Source organism: Mchenga conophoros, linkage group LG7, assembly GCF_057382185.1.
Source record: "Mchenga conophoros isolate Kocher_MC1m ecotype Shallow Benthic linkage group LG7, M_conophoros_male_GT1.1, whole genome shotgun sequence".
NCBI classification, from domain to species: domain Eukaryota; kingdom Metazoa; phylum Chordata; class Actinopteri; order Cichliformes; family Cichlidae; genus Mchenga; species Mchenga conophoros.
The window spans coordinates 33,788,661-33,806,698 of NC_140532.1; positions in this window are offsets into that span (position 1 = coordinate 33,788,661).

Sequence of the window (18,038 nt, forward strand, 5' to 3'; positions counted from 1 at the left end):
GGGTGGTGACCGTGGTGGCTATTTAGAAGTCGGCCATCTTGGATACAACTTTTGTTTTTTCAATAGGAAGAGGGCCACTTTTATGTGAATGGTGAAGTTAACAAACAAAACCACCACTATTGGTCTGACACTAACCCACATTGGATGGATCCCTCCAAGACTGTTGGAACAACAAAAGTGATGGTTTGGTGTGGTTTATGGGGTACAACGATAGTGGGTCCATTCTTCATCAATGGAAACCTCAAGGCCACTGGATATTTGAAATTGCTACATGATGATGTGTTTCCCTCTTTGTGCGCTGAAGCTGGTACGTTCCCTGAGTTTTTCCAGCAAGATGGTGCACCACCACATTATGGGTGCCAGGTCCGAGCATTCCTAGATGAACAGTTTCCTGAAAAGTGGATTGGTCGTCGTGGGCCAGTTGAATGGCCCCCAAGGTCTCCCGATCTGACCCCCTTAGACTTTTATCTTTGGGGTCATCTGAAGGCAATTGTCTGTGGTGTGAAGATACAAGATGTGCAGCACCTGAAACTACGGATACTGGATGCCTGTGCTGGCATTTCTCCTGCGGTGTTGCTATCAGTGTGTGAAGAGTGGGAGAAGAGGGTTGCATTGACAATCCAACACAATGGGCAGCACATTGAACACATTTTATAAGTGGTCAGAAACTTGTAACTAACTCATGAAAGAATAAAGTTACGTTGAAACCAAGCACACCATTGTTTTTCTTGTGACATTACCAATAAGTTTGATGTGTCACATGGCCCCTCTTCCTATTGAAAAAACAAAAGTTGTATCCAAGATGGCCGACTTCTAAATGGCCACCATGGTCACCACCCATCTTGAGGAGTTTGCCCCCTCACATATGCTAATGTGCCACAAACAGGACTTTAATATCACCAACCATTCCCATGTTATTACGGTGTATCCATATAAATGGCCAAATACATTTGGCTATATTTTGTGTTTAATGAGACTCCAAAACAAAACTGTGTTGTGCAGCTTATTTGAAATAGATATGGAAGGTAAAGTTCACAACAATCCAGCTGTTAATAAGGCCAAGCTTTGGGGGGGTGTAACCTTCAGTAGATGTTGTGTATATAATAAAGAGATCCCCGGGCTCGGTGAGAGGGAGACGCCTATAGTTTATTAAGTGGGTAATATTTTCTCATCCCTTTTTAATCATCATTGTCAGACTGTTTGTGAGCCTTTAATCATTGTTTATGTCTAGAGTTAACTGGAAACATGCTTTTTGATCGGCTGATGCACTTGACTGGCATTGACACGGACACATTATTTTCCTCTGAGCAATTCTTTCCTCGTGGTGACCCGGAGACTCTCCACCACAATCACAGGATGACCGATACCTGATCCCGCAAAGAAACCTCTGAGATCCTCCCAGCCAAAACGAACGCTCTGTTTAATGAACAAATACCAGTTCGGCGTGGTATGCTGAGTCACAGGCAAACATGTTTTCAGTTAGTTCTCGGCAGGAAGAGGTGACACAGATACTGCTGGGGAAATCTGATGAGTGCAGGAATAACATTTATGGGGAAGAGAACAGAGCGCTCGCTCACTTCTAGACAAAAGGGAAGGTTGTGTATTTGATGTGCAGCCATGCTGTGAGGACGTGGATCAGTTCAAATGGACAATAGCTGTGCACCAGTGGAGACAAACTAATGACTTACAGACATTGCCTCCATAATGTCTTGCTTCACACCAGGGTTGGACTGGGACAAAAAATCGTCCCGGGCATTTTGACTTGAGACCGGCCCACCAGGTATTATAGGAAAAACCATAAAGCCTTTGAATGAAAACAAACGCTGTTGTCACAGTGATGTACACTGTCTTGTTGGTATATATGTATCAGTCTAATAAACTTAAACCTACACCATCCTCCCTATTCTGGTATTCTAAACAGTACCCAAAAGTAGTATGCTTGGTCGAGTTAACCTCCTGAACTATCTACAACACATGGTGTAAACCTGAAATTAAGACAGAGAAGACTAGAGGTGAGACATGATCATTACTGATTACTGATGACAGATTTAAATATATTTTCATAAACTATTCATTTACCACATCAATAAACAGCATGGCAGGGCAAAATATTTTTTCTACCATGGCAACCTTTAAAAAGTGAAAGGAGATAGAAAGACAGGTGAGAAAGAATAAAACTTAATTGACTTTTTGATGGCATTTTACACACAGTACTGGTACAGTATCTAGAAAATGTGGGAAAATACTGGCATCATATACAGTACTTACTTCTGAAGAAATTATGATGGTACCTAAAAAAAATTACTATGTACAATAATGGATTTCTATATTTTACATTAGATGAAAACGTTTGTTAGATTCAGATAATTATTTGTTAAAAGCGAGACATCTTAAATAAGAATAAGAAAGAAAAGTATTTTATTTGTGCCCCCTTTCCTGTTAATGCCCTACTTGGGCCCCGGGCAAAACTTTGCTAGACCCGCCCCTGCACAGTTACCAGCTGTCAGCTGCATAAAAAAGTGATCCTGGTGTTATTTGTCTCTCAGAAACAGTTCATAACTTCCCTTCAACTGATTCATATCACCTTAAAGGTAAACCTGTTTCTCCATCACCTGTTGAGCTCTGATGATTCAGTAAGGACATCTCCTGGTTTCATCTTCATGTTTCCCTCTCACCAGATAACCAAACCGATATCATGACCAGCAGCTTTTACAGCTGTGGCTCCAGCAAACATCAGCTGATACTAGAAATTAATATTAAATAAATTCTAACAACAGCTGATCAAACGTGCTGCTGTTGTGTAGCGCGACATCCGCTGGTTTCCTCTTTCTGGCACAAAGTGAGCGATAAACAAACGAGAGAGAAAAGCCGATCAGCTGATCATTGATCAGTTTCATGATTGAAGTAGAAAAAGGGGGAGAATGAGAGAAGAAGAGGCAGCTGTGCAGCAAAGACACAGAATAACTCCAGCTTTGTGTCTTTTTCATTGCAGCTGAAGTCCGAGACAAACTGTTCCTTTTCACCTCAATACGAAACGCGCAATATTTTCTCTGAATACGAGACAACTCAGTTTTTTAGGGGACGGTTGGAAACTCTAATAACTAACCTTGTGAATAAAATAAGATAGAACAAGTTCAACATCAATAATATCATAGCACCCGCCCAGCAGTATATAAACTCTGTCATGCTAGTTAGTACACAGTACGAGTTATTGTAACTGACTGTAAAAAGTCAGCATAATGAAAATAAACTCCACCTAAACTTGGTTTATATCTGACCCAGATAGACTGCAGGTCATAACTTCTTACCTGAAGTTCACCGCCTCGGGTCTCTGCTCCTCCTGCCTTTCTGTCATCCACCTGCTGGCCTCCACCACTTGCTAATGTTACTGAATCTGTGGAAGCTCTGCAATAGCCACCACCAAACAACTGAGTTATTTTTTACACATTTCCCAGCATCTGGCCAAACCACCACCTTTCAGTGTTTACACCGTTACAGAAAAAAACGAAGAAAAAAAAAAACCCCATCGGCCCACCGGGCAAATGGCCAGTCCAGCTATGCTTCACACACAAAAATACAATAAAATAAAATAGGTCATCATTTATCACCAGATTTAAAGTGGAATGATTGCGTTCTTACTTATTTTCTTTCATATGTATGTCATTAATTTAAGTTTCAAATAATGTCTATAGGTCAACAAATGCACAAGCGTGAGGCTTATACTGCTCTAAATCCTCCATTAACCCTTTAAGACCTACCATAGAACCAAGTCCGCCAGAGCTTATATTATATTTTTACATGCTGTAGTGCCATTTTTGGGAGCATTTCAAGTTGCTATACATCAATACAACCATTATAGCCCACATTTTAATAATATGTCTGCATTAGGTGCATAGAAATTACATAAATTGCAAAAAAGTGCAATAAACTACAAAAAAATTGAAAATAGTTTTTGCTTTTTTAACATATATTTCTAGTTAGAGAAATTTAAGAGGCTTATCTCTCAAAACTGTAAATACAAAAAAGTTGCACAAAATAGTTTCCCACCACAGGAAATTTATTTTGAGTGTCTTCATAGTTTTATTTTTTCAAATACACCAATTTTTATATACTGCAGGAAAAATGAAAATAAAAATTATAGCGCAAATTTGCAAAAACGCAGCATGTGCATCAAAATAAACTATTTCCAGCAGTGCAATATGAGTCCTAAGCATCCCAGAAACGACACAGAAAGTCATAAAGTCAAAGATAACTTTTAAAAACACCAGTATAGGCTCATGAGGCCCTGATGGTAAAAAACTACATTTCTGCAAAAATGACATCCTTCCGGTTTCGGGCAGGTAATGGCGGACATGCGAAAGTTCGTTCTGACGTCTATTCCAACGTAGGAAGTGTTATGAACAGCTCATCGGATCGGCAAAGCGTGTTTCTGGAATATTATGTTTTTGTTGCTGCAAGTGCTTTTTATGCAGTTTTTGCAAAGCTATATGTGGAAGGAAACCTTGACCTAGGACAAGCTGATGGCATAAGATGTAAGTACAACTCCTCCGGTTTCATATGCAAAAAACATTTATTGCGCTAGCTTATGTGGTTGCAGTGCTACCGCGATTTAAAAATTGTTACGCAAAACAGAGCGTGCCCTCCGACCGGTTTTAAAGGGTTAATGACACTCTCTTTGGTTTTTGTTTGTTTACTATTGGCTGTTAGCCAAGAAGCCCCACCCACCTGCTATTCAAACCTTTTTGTTTGTGAGGGGAAGCCAACGAGAAGAAGACTGGCTTAGAGAGAAAATCGCCTTTAAGGCAAGGGATCTAGAGTAGAGTAAAAAAGCTTCTTTGAGACGGTAGATGAATCCAGGTGCCAAGGATTCAAGGAATATTTTAAACTGGGAATCATACAAAGCTACTCTTGCAAAGTGAAAAAGTAAAAGTACTGGGCTGTAAAAAGTGCAGATAACAAGAAGTATTTTGTCTTTGCTATCTGTCAAAGGTTAGTTGATTGGTTCAGCTTGTCTGTTTGTTACTAGTATTACTTTAAGTTGGATGAAACTCAGAGGTGGGGTTCAACCAAATTAGAAGTGATCTGAGTCGATCAGATGTAAATGCAGGAGGTTTTATTAATGTCTGGCAAAATGCCATATTTACAAATTCACGTCCAGTGTTGGAGTCTTAAACATTTAGGCTACACGTATACACGTACACGGGTATTTTTGAAAACGGAGATTTTCTGTTTTAAAAAATAATCCTGTCCACACGTAAAGGCAGAAATGAAGGAAAACGCTGCTAGGAACATGCCAAAGCAGCAGGTGGTGCTATATTCCTAACCGTGTAGAAATGTTGGCCAATCAGAAGTCTAGAAGCCTCGGTGGGAAAAAGTAAACAAAGCTGGGGCATAGAAGCAGAACCGAGTTGTATGTGTGGAGGGACAGTAATAGTGATGGGATTTCCGGCTCCGAACCGGCTCTGCGGGTTGTTTTGTTGCTTTAATTAATTTATTATTAACAATAATATAAAATTAAGCACAAAAGGAATTACTAACGTAAAAAAAAGTGGTTTTATTTATATATGTTTACAGTGGGGCAAAAAAGTATTTAGTCAGCCACCGATTGTGCAAGTTCCCCCACCTAAAATGATGACAGAGGTCAGTAATTTGCACCAGAGGTACACTTCAACTGTGAGAGACAGAATGTGAAAAAAAAAAATCCATGAATCCACATGGTAGGATTTGTAAAGAATTTATTCGTAAATCAGGGTGGAAAATAAGTATTTGGTCAATAACAAAAATACAACTCAATACTTTGTAACATAACCTTTGTTGGCAATAACAGAGGTCAAACGTTTACTATAGGTCTTTACCAGGTTTGCACACACAGTAGCTGGTATTTTGGCCCATTCCTACATGCAGATCTTCTCGAGAGCAGTGATGTTTTGGGGCTGTCGCCGAGCAACACGGACTTTCAACTCCCGCCACAGATTTTCTATGGGGTTGAGGTCTGGAGACTGGCTAGGCCACTCCAGGACTTTCAAATGCTTCTTACGGAGCCACTCCTTCGTTGCCCGGGCGGTGTGTTTTGGATCATTGTCATGTTGGAAGACCCAGCCTCGTTTCATCTTCAAATTTCTCACTGATGGAAGGAGGTTTAGGCTCAAAATCTCACGATACATGGCCCCATTCATTCTGTCCTTAACACGGATCAGTCGTCCTGTCCCCTTGGCAGAAAAACAGCCCCATAGCATGATGTTTCCACCCCCATGCTTCACAGTAGGTATGGTGTTCTTGGGATGCAACTCAGTATTCTTCTTCCTCCAAACACGACGAGTTGAGTTTATACCAAAAAGTTCTACTTTGGTTTCATCTGACCACATGACATTCTCCCAATCCTCTGCTGTATCATCCATGTGCTCTCTGGCAAACTTCAGACGGGCCTGGACATGCACTGGCTTCAGCAGCGGAACACGTCTGGCACTGCAGGATTTGATTCCCTGCCGTTGTAGTGTGTTACTGATGGTGACCTTTGTTACTTTGGTCCCAGCTCTCTGCAGGTCATTCACCAGGTCCCCCCGTGTGGTTCTGGGATCTTTGCTCACCGTTCTCATGATCATTTTGACCCCACGGGATGAGATCTTGCGTGGAGCCCCAGATGGAGGGAGATTATCAGTGGTCTTGTATGTCTTCCATTTTCTGATGATTGCTCCCACAGTTGATTTTTTCACACCAAGCTATTGTAGATTCACTCTTCCCAGTCTGGTGCAGGTCTACAATACTTTTCCTGGTGTCCTTCGAAAGCTCTTTGGTCTTGGCCTTGGCGGAGTTTGGAGTCTGACTGTTTGAGGCTGTGGACAGGTGTCTTTTATACAGATGATGAGTTCAAACAGGTGCCATTCATACAGGTAACGAGTGGGGGACAGAAAAGCTTCTTACAGAAGACGTTACAGGTCTGTGAGAGCCAGAGATTTTCCTTGTTTGAGGTGACCAAATACTTATTTTCCACCCTAATTTACGAATAAATTCTTTACAAATCCTACCATGTGAATTCATGGATTTTTTTTCACATTCTGTCTCTCACAGTTGAAGTGTACCTCTGGTGCAAATTACTGACCTCTGTCATCATTTTAAGTGGGGGAACTTGCACAATTGGTGGCTGACTAAATACTTTTTTGCCCCACTGTATATATAAATATATGCGGTGGCCCCTAGAGACAAAACACGTACAAACTCCAAAACACATTTCTAGCATGAACTCAACTTCAAAACAGAGCTACTAGATCACTTAAATTACACAATTGAAAGCATGTGTGTATTGTTTGTGTATTTATACACAGGCACTCATATATATTCAAATAATTTTAAAAAAAAGTTCATTTCCCTGTTACTACCACACACCAAATCTGGTCGTTGGTACTTGCTGGCTTGTGTAGCCACTAGGTAACAAAAGCTCAACACTGCGCCCAGCATCCTGGAGCACTTCTGTTGTCTTTTGTACGTGTTTTGAGTTTTTATGTGCTTCTGAGTTTTTACGCGTTTTGGAGTTTGTACATGCTTCAGGGTTTGTACGTGATTTGAAGTTCGTATGTGCTTTGTCTCTAGGGGCCACCGTAAATATACTTTTATTTATTCACACCACATAAAATGTAATAAATAAATCATATAATACAAAAATCAACTATTCACATTTCAACTTTTAACTATTTAAATTTTCAGCTTTTTCCTTTTACAAATTTAAACTGAAACAACACAAAACACTGCAAACCACAACACAATTAAATATAAATTATAATATAAAAACAAAAAGAAGATGCATATTCTCTGTCATATGGGCCCGCATGAATAAACTTTCTGAATCCTTTATCATCTGCAACTGAAAATAGTTGTGGATGATTACTATACCTTTCTAATGTGAGGTTGTTGTCCCTGGCTCTCTTTCTCTCTCTCTTCCTCTGGCCAGTGTTGCCAACTTAGCGACTTTGTCGCTATATTTAGCGAGTTTTCAGACTCAGAGTGATGGTAAAACTGAGTTTATGCTAAACTCAGTCAAGCAGCCTGAGCTTTGTGTGAATGTTGGACTGCAGCTTAAGGTCGCTACATAATGGTGACTGTTGTCTCCACCTGCTCTGTTGTCATCGTAACTGCTATAACAAGAGATCCCCAAAATTGGATAAATAAATTCAGCATCATTCTGATGTTCTTCAGAAAATATGAGCTGAAAATTCAGAGAATTCAAATGCTGAAGATTGTAAAGCCAGAATCATCAAATAATTATCAGACTGGACTGTTTATTGAATCTTCTGAAAACCTTTAAGATGCTTAAAGAAAGTCAAAGGAACACCAAAGTCTTTAGGAACATCTGAGGATAATAAATGAAGAAGGTGACAGGAAGATGGAAAGCTCCATCCTTAAAGCCATGATGTTAACAAGGTAGGAAAAAAATGTTAGCAATGACTGAAAGTTACAGGGAAACTTGTGCCTGCTTTTAACTTTCTAACCTTCTGCTGCACCTCCTTTAAATCATTCTCTTGTGTTTTTAAAGTGGATTTTCTCAGTTTTCAGGAGACTTGGCTTCCAGGCTGAAAACACTTTTCACAGACTCCCATTGAACATTACCAAAGTGTTGACTGATATGACTTGTTTAGAAGTCCACATATTGGATATATGTATGTGTTTTTAAACAGAGACGCTCAGATGAAATATTTTGTTTGGGTGAGGAGGTTCATGCATGAGTAGAAGCCCCCGGGGTCCTCTCACTCAATCAGGCCCGCTCCTGATGTCACGACCACGCCGTGACCCTCATCACTTCTCACTTCCCACTCCGCATTTTCCCACCGACATAATGATGCACTACTGATGGTCTCTGAGCCCACTTTGATACAACTGCTGCCACCTTATTTAATCGAAACCAAACCTCTCAGCAATGTGTTCTTACTTTCTCTCTTCAAAATAAACCTCTCCCTGCTGTTTTACTGATACAACAAAGGGAATAAAAGGAAGGCTTGTTCTCGCATAAAAATTTATTGTTAAAACTTGGACATTGTTTAAACTGCAGGTGAAGTGTGTTTATGGCCCAGTCCAGGCGCTCCCTTTGGAGTGACAGCCTTGTCAAATAAACTTCAGGCTAAGTGTTAGCGCTCATTCCCTCATTTCCCAACAAAAGTCAAACACGTCACGGTCATATTTTATGCTACTAGCGCGCGCCTCTCTGGAGAGTTCATCGTACATGTTTGAATGAATTTTAATGGCTGCTCGTGAAGCTTATTTCCTGGTAGAAAAGGCTGATGAGAGCCCTTGTTTTAATGAAGCAGTGTATAATTTAAATGCATGAGAAAATTCATCTTCAGCCATAAAGCAAAGAGAGAGAGAAAAGCTCAGGAGATGTACATAGCATTTCCCCAGATATGCGTTTATTGCCATCATACATCTGTGAGTAATGTGCTGCCTCCGCTTTATCATGCAGACTCGAAGGACTTTTTTTCCCCCTCTCACAATATTTACTGCCCTTTTGCATTATTCATAGCAGTCGTGTCATGGTGAAATAAATAAATAAAAGGTATAGACCTTAAAATGTTATTATATGTATTTTTATTCTGTGTGTGCAAAATATCATGGCTGCAGGGTCAACTTACACACACCTCCCTTTCCTGTTTTTAGAATGATTATAGGAATGGAAATGTCATTCTCTCCAGTGGTCCAGCTCTTTGGTTCAGGCTGAAACTCAACAACTAATGAATGGATTACAATGATATTTTGTGCAGATGCACACTGCTCAAGTCAACAAATTTTCTGCAATATTGATCTGGTCAGTTAGGCAGCAGAGGGGTTTTTCAGCAGTTTCTACCCCCAAAACAGGAGTGGTTTTACAGTGGGAGGCCACTTTTTCCCCTCCTTATCTATTCTGACTGTTTTTTCAGTAGTTTTGCATTTTGGCTCGGGTCAGTGTCACTGCTATTAGCATGATGGAATACATGGACCCTGCAGAGGCTGCACAGGTAGTCCAACTCCTTCAGGGTGGCACATTGGTGCATCCAGTTGCCAGAAGGTTTACTATGTGTCCCATTGAGGAGATTCCAGGGCACAGCCAGTTACTCCAGGAGAGCTGGGCGGAGATCTCCAGGACACTGTCTGTAGTCTTGTTAGGAGCATGCTCTCACATTCTAGCCATACAAACTACTATGTGCCATTTTGAGACAGTGAAAAATGTTCAGCAAAATGAACTATCCTGCCACAACATTTTTTCACTTTGATTTTTGAGTTCAGCCTCTGTAGACGTTTTCATTTCTATCAAACGATGTGGCTTCCTTTAGTTCCTAACACATTACCCAGCCCAGTATAGACATTACCTAGATCAGTTAAGACATCCGGCATCTGAGATCTGATTTGTTTTCAAAGTGTTCAATGTTCTGTCTCTACACAGGCAACCAGAGCCAAACATAATGTCCTGCAGCAATGATATCACTCTTTGTAGAGGAATTTTATAGATTTCTGTTTCTATGATATTCTGGCTGGACTCAGAATGTTAAGTAGTTCACGTGAATTTCTATGTGTACAGATGACAATGTATTTCCAACAAATGGCAAATTATTGAGTTAATCTCTTATCAAAAGAGATTACATGGAACTGCCAACTCGACCCCATTTAATTGCAAACTAATAGCAGACTGACTCCATCTTACTGCTGTTTGTTTGGCATCTTAACACAACAAAGTCACATTGAAGATGGGATCTGAGTGCAGGTGGTCATAAACCGGGTTCCCATCGTTCAAGGAACCATTTTAACTCTTGAAAGCCCGAACGCCGAAATAATTGATTCTAATTTAGAAAAATGTTTGAAAATGAAACATTCATTTGAGTTTAAATTTGTTTCACATTTGCTACACCCATCTTCCTCCCACAGTCCAAAGACATGCAATTAGTGAGGTTAGGTTAACTGATACTTCTAATTCGCCCATAGGTGTGAACGTGAATGTTTGTCTGTCTCGCTGTGTTAACTCTGTGGCATACCGGTGACCTGTCCAGGGTATACCTTACCTCTTGTCCTATGGCAGCTGGGATAGGCTCCGGGCCCCGACAACCTTGATAAGGATAAGAATGGATGTATTTGCTGCACCACACGTTTTTTTCCCCAATTTATTTCCTAAAAATTTATTGTGCAATTAACTTGTGGAGGGGAGAAAAAATATCCCACTGATGACATAGAAGTATCATAAACACATTAAAATTCCAGTATCAAATACGAGGTTAAGGGCAACAAGTTTTTTGCACATAATTGCAGTGACTATGGTCAAGCCATGACTCCAACTACTGTTTTCCTAATTTGTCTGTAGCAGTTGTGTGTTCTAAGCCCTGCCTCCACTATAACTCACTGAACTGAGCCTCTTTGCTGTGTTTGTGCTCTTTTATCAGTCAGCTCTTATGCAGTCGGTCATGTTTTATGAATGCTGATAAATTAGAAGATGTTTATAAAAAGCAAATCATGCTCAGATTGATGGTTTCTAGACTGCATTTCAGCAAAAGCTTTTGCTCTTCACAGGGAAATGTTTATTTGCGCCAAACCAAAGCTCAAACGCTCAAATGCAACTGTTCAGTAGTTCTCAGACTTTCTCAAACCTTCGGGTAGCAAAAAGAAAACCGTATCCTTGCCTACAGATCCTGCATATTAACATGCATATATCTGTTTTTACAATCAGCTCTCCCTGTCTGCACAGCTGGAAAACAGGGCTTCCAGAAAATGCCCAGGAAGAAAATGACATAAATATTTAGGGAGTGATAAATATCAGTTTAGTTTTCACATGGTAACTGATAAAATAGCTTTGTGGGATGGTTGTTTGTGCTCCTTTAAGTTCACCACCACAAAGGTCAATGTAGCTTGTTTTCAAACACATGGGTTATCTTAAGTGCTGTAATCAAGCGGTGGTGAGTGATTGTGTGATTGCTGGTGATGTTGTTGTCCGAGCTATTGGCTTTCATGTTCTGCTGCTTCCAGACCTGGATCTATATATATAGAGAGGGAGTGGGGGGACAGGACTGTGGTAATGCAATGATAAATGGATTCAGCGAGGCCTAATTTTCATGGGGCAGGAAATCACTGGAGAAAAGCTAAACTGTACAGGCTGTAATTATCCTCAGGGAGAGATCAGTCACAAACTACAGCCCAGGAAATGGATGTATCATGATTCATAGTGAAGTAACATGTTGTACGTTCAGCCTTGCACTGTGATACCCGCCTTCATGTTCTCGTGCCCATTTATGTGCTTTCTCAGGGGATCTTTTCTTTTTATAAGTAATATACTATTCAAATGACCTCATCTCATTCCGCTTCTCAGGAGACACCGAGCTGTGCAGTGTTGGCCACTCAGCTCTGTTTCCTCTACAGCTGCAGCTACACGGCATGACGCACATGCATATACACATAAATGTAATATGTAAACTGTGAAGAGTGATATACTGTTGCACGATCCTTGTTATTCTTTAGAACCACGTGAGATTCTTTTGCTCTGTGTTTGCACAGTAAAATACTTTCAGTAGGTCTCAGTGTCAGTGCTCACAGGGATCTGGGGATAAAAACTTGGTAGGGGAGGCCACAGTAAGATGACTAACAGGTCTATGGGATCGCTGACATTTTATAGTTGTACCTGCAGCTGCTATGACACGAGCTATGAATCAAATATGTAGCTACTGCAAAGCTTGGCTACGCCGAGAAATTTTTGTTAGATGTTTGCCTCCTTTGAATCTGTTCCATTTATTCATTTAGATTTTTTTTTAAAAAGTAATGCCTAACCTGTTGACATCTGCAGCACTGAAGTTTTTATGCTGATATATACCAAAGCATAAAAAAGGCTGCCAAGGATAACTTACATTTTTCTTGTTGTCAACAATTCTCATAAAAAGTTTTTTTTTTTTTTTAAGTCAATGAGGAACATGTGTTTATTCAGCACCACAAAAACAGTATATGTTGGGCTTTTTATGTTATGCACCAGTCCTACATTACCATGCTTCTGCCAAACTGTAAATGACTCCAACCAAATGTATATAAATCCTTTGATGAAAATGTAGCATTCAATCTTGTTTGGGTGACGTTTGCTAAACATTACGGTGCCGAAGTGTTTTATGGAAGTACGGAGCCCTTTAAAACAATGCATTTATCATTTATTTTTAAAGATTTACTGTGTTTTTAGTGTGATTCATGGTATTTGGGCTGAGTGATCCAATGTGGGAAGTGGAAAAATATTTAGGAATTAACACACTGTTGGTTTTGGCTTTCCAAGGGTTTTAAATCTGGAATGCATCTCACAGTTTAACTCTTCATAATATTCAAAAATTACAGTCAGTATTAATACGTATAACTGTACAGGAACTCTACCTGGAACTTTATCAGGCACACCTTTTCAACAGCTTATTAATGTAATTAGCTAATCAGCCACATGTGAGCCAGGCACCAATCTACAACCAAGCCACCAAGCTACTAACTCCACCAGCCTTCCAAATGGAACATGGCAGCAACTTATTGCATTTAGGTGTGTAGACATGGTCGAGACAACCAGCTTAAGTTGACGCTGAGAATCAGAATGTGGTAGAAATTTGATTTAAGTGACTGTGAATGTGGTGTTGTTGTGTCAGGTGTGCTGGTCTGATTATTTGAGAAACTGATGATCTGCTGGGATTGTCAGTCATCTGTAGGATTTCAAACACTGATGAGAAATGCAGAACATACCCATTGAGTCGTTGATTTCAGACCACTCGTTTCAACCAAAGTATGCAGAAGAACATTGAACCCTGAAGCAGATGGGCTACAGCTAAGAACAGGATACTCATGGCTGACCCAAACTGGACAAAATAAGATAAAAACATTGCCTGGTCTGTTGAATCTCACATTTCTGCTGCAATATTCAGATGGTAGGGTGGAATTTGGTGTAAATAGCATGAAAGCGTGGATCCATCCTTCCTCATGTGGTGGCATACTCCTAAATATGCGAACAACTGTTATGTTTTAAACGTTCATGGAGACCTTTTTGGTTAAAAATAGCTCAAAAATGTCTCTTTTGATAGTTAATGTCACTGTTGCAGAGACAGTCAAATAAAGGTGTATTTTATGTTTCTGTTATAGATTCATGTGTATCTAAATTCACAAGAAATGGTTAAAAATGTATTAAATAAGAGAATAAAATGTTGGCATGTATTAAAAATAGTCTAAAATGTGGGATTATTAAATACTCCCACATTTTAACAGTGGTTAAAAGTGCTGTAAACCTTCTAAGAGCTTGTTTGAAGCAAAGGGTAATTGTCACATGACCAGAGTTTAGCAGAGAGCACAACTGTGTTATTGCAAGTCAAAACTAGTATAATAAAGAGAAACCACAAAATGTAGATTATTCTGCACACATAGTAATTATTTCTGTGAATAATATATATAATATATAGTTTACATTTATTATAATAAGATAAGATGACATTTTAAGTAATTTTGGTTTAATTTTTTACTTTTCTGCTTGAGACTGTTTCTGGTCTGAGATATTTACACTGTAAGCTTTTAGGTCTTTTTAGTTTTCATGCTTTGTGAAAACATAAATATGTCTCTGCATAAATATACAGATAAATAAAACTTCAAGGACATCAGTATGATGCTTGGCTATCCTTTTGTTGGACTAAGTTGCAGACTTCAGGGTCTACACCCCGAAGAAGACATAATCAGATAAGCTTTTGTGTTTTGTTAATGTCAAACCAGCTACAATTAAGGTCTCTTATTGGATGGATTTTTATTCCATACATGGCTATAATTGTTCCATTTTTCCTTCATCATTCCCTTCCATGGAGGACATCAGAAGGCCTCCTTTTATTTTCATTTTTAAAAACATTGTACATTAAATAAATTTACTATAATTAGAGAAATACTAGACTTCTAGAAATACTTATAGACTTAGAGAAACACTCGAGTGTGACAGTCTTTTTTTCAAACCTGTCCAATAAATGTAAAGGCTAGTTAAGCATACTACTACTACTACTACTACTACTAATAATAATAATAATAATAATACTAATAATGTAGGAATGTGGCAGTTTGAATGACAAGTTTCACCACAGAATTTAATATCTGATCACTGCACGTACTATTAATTATGTGCTCACTCAGCTTCAGTCAGCAGAGGGAGCTGTTGCCAGTTTGTTGGTATTCGGTTCCTTTCTTGGTTTGGACACAAGTGTCAGTCTTATCTTCTTTAGATTTTGTCAGTTCCATGTAACAGGATTGGTAAGGTTCGACCTTACTAGTGTGTGTGTTTGCTATGTAATCTATGCTGGTCAGAGTCAGGGTGCTGTTTGGCCTCCTGATGTTCTGGAGTAAATATGAAAATAAAGCTTCACGCAGGAAAGGCCTTATTAGTCTGTCACTCCAAACTAACCATTGGACCCCTCTCTTCACCCTAATCGCCCCGTTCAGCTCCCACCATCCTTAAATCCCACCCTCCCCCCCTTTCTCACCCATGGTATTTTCTCCCCCTGTCAGAGCTGGTCGTGAGTGTCAGATTTAATCTGGTGCAGGGGTCGACCCTGCCTCGGGGGTGCAGGGAGAAACCCATCATTTTAAGTTTGTTTGTGTGTCTGTGTGTGTGCGTGTCTGTGTGATGGATATAACAGATAGAGGAAAGGACTGGGCCGCAGAGAAGGAAACAGCCTGACAAATTCAATAAAACACCTCAGAAGAGTGCCCACCGCACAGTCTAACTCACTTTGCCTCTCAGAATAAATATGAGTTTGTCTAAATCCGCTGCTCAGCGCATTACTGTTGTGCATAATTGACTCATTTTTTTTCGTCCCTGGACTATTCTTATGATTGTTGTTTCCCAGAGTGAATCCAATTACAGGTGTCATCATTACTCACAGTGGTGGATGGAGCAGATGATGCGAGGATCTGAATGCCTGATTGCTTCTTTTGCGAGGTGATCACATTGATTATCTATAAAATGTGTCAAGTAAGAATTTCTATTAGTCAGCCCCAAACGAGGCTCTAAAAAGTTAAATTAAGCAGTGAGATTTAAGTGTGCTTTGGCTCTCACCTGACCCTATTGACAGCTTCCTCTGAGTAATCTCGTCAGTCGACCAGAAGATCAACCAATCACAAGACAGATGGTTATTTCATGAAATGTGTAAGTAGTGGTTTTATTGGAATTTCAAAGAAACTCAAATGCCAATCTTCTGATGACCTCAAGGCTGTTCATCATCTGGATTCTGCCCAACTTGGTTAGATGGGTTTCTGGATAATAAGCCAGGTAGCAGTGACTGGTTTGTTGGAGCAACCGCATAAATGGTGGATGAAAAGTTCTCAGCAACCAAAGAAACCTGAACCCTGTCGCTATGTTAGTCCTGAAATGAAAATTATTGTACATAATCTGGAGAGTGTGAGATGGAGGCAGATGAACCACTTTGGCAGCCCCTAAATGGAGCAGCTGAAAGAAAAAGTTCGCCAAACTGATTAGAACTGAGCTTCCTTACTTTGAAAGGCACTACGTCACCACCAAGGCAAATATCCATCCACAGCTACTGTAAAGCCTGTTGAATGACATGAATTTACTGACTCGTTGACAACTTGACTAACATTATTTGTATTTCAGCTGCTGAGTGTGTGCCACAGTAAAACAGACACACTGGAAGCAAAGAGACATCCTGCGAAGTCCCATTGGAAGCCATAAGTTACGTTCTGTTATTTTTTCCCCTTTGTGATTCTTTACTTACCTTTGTCTCTCATTTCAGCAGTCCCATCCTCCCCACCCCCTTGTGTCTCCCCCTGTGCGATAGTCTGGTCTGCCCTAATGTGTTTCACCTGTAGCTAATTGTGTGTTTAGCCTTAGCCTAATTCTCTGCCAGATTTTCTATCATCGTGAAACCGAGGAGTATATGGCAAACAAAGGTCAAAACAGCCAGGCTTTCTTTGAGATTCTTTGGCTCGACAAAAATAATGGCCATCATGAGGGTGGTAATCAGCTTTCTGTTGAGCTGGGCTCTCGGCTTCAGACAAATAAAACGGGGTGTGTTTTACAGTGATATTAGAGGATGATTATAGTGATACAGGCGATGACTCAGTTATTTTATAACCCAGTGTCGTGTCAGTGTTGCTGTTTTGTTTCTAAGGTGATGGCTGCACGTTATAGCCCTGAAACTTCAAATTTGATATATTTAAACATTGTGTGTTACTGTCCCACATCGTGATAAAACAGACATGGAAATTACTTCAGTCTGTCAGCAGATCAAAGTGAAACTAATTGGACTGACTGAACAGGTATTAGTGTATATGTTTTGTTTGGAGGGATAGCTGCAATTCCAGTAGTCTAAAAGAGACTTAGCAGCAGATCAAGTATAATGCCAAGACATTTTCTTCATCAACAAATGAATACCTGGACAGTTTTAGTAAGGTACGACTTAACATCATGCACAGTTATTTAACTAGCAGAGAGTCTAAGATGCCTTTAAACATGCTGAAGTAAAACAAACTGAAAATGTGGTACGTCCAGGCCACTTTAAACTGAAACTCAGAACATAACCAGGTCACGGGTTCACCTTAAGTTACCACGGTGATTTAGTCAGAGAAAACTCACTATATGGCTCACAAAGATGTTAATCTCACTTCGTAGTACACTCCTCAGGTGTACATGAATAAGGATACTGTAAAAGACAATATTGTGTTTTATGTGTGGGAGATTACTTCTAGTCCCTTAGTCTCCTCTGTGGAAGGCTGACGAATTCGAAGGGAAGGACTTGCATGTGGCAACATGCATTCTTGGGTTAATCAGCTACCAAAACAAATAACAAAGAAGCTAGGATTACAACACACAGAACAGGATTTAATTCTCTGCAAAGGATGCCATTATCTCACCATTTCTTTTTATAGCAAGCAGACAGTTCTTGCTGTTGTAATAATTATAAAACGTTGATATACAGAGCCTTTAAAAGTCCGAGTTTCATTTGGTTTCAATGCATATGGCTTGCGGCTAAGAGCTAACTGTCTGGCTAACTGAGATGTTTCCTTTTTGGATAGCACACTTTCACTATATCTTTTTG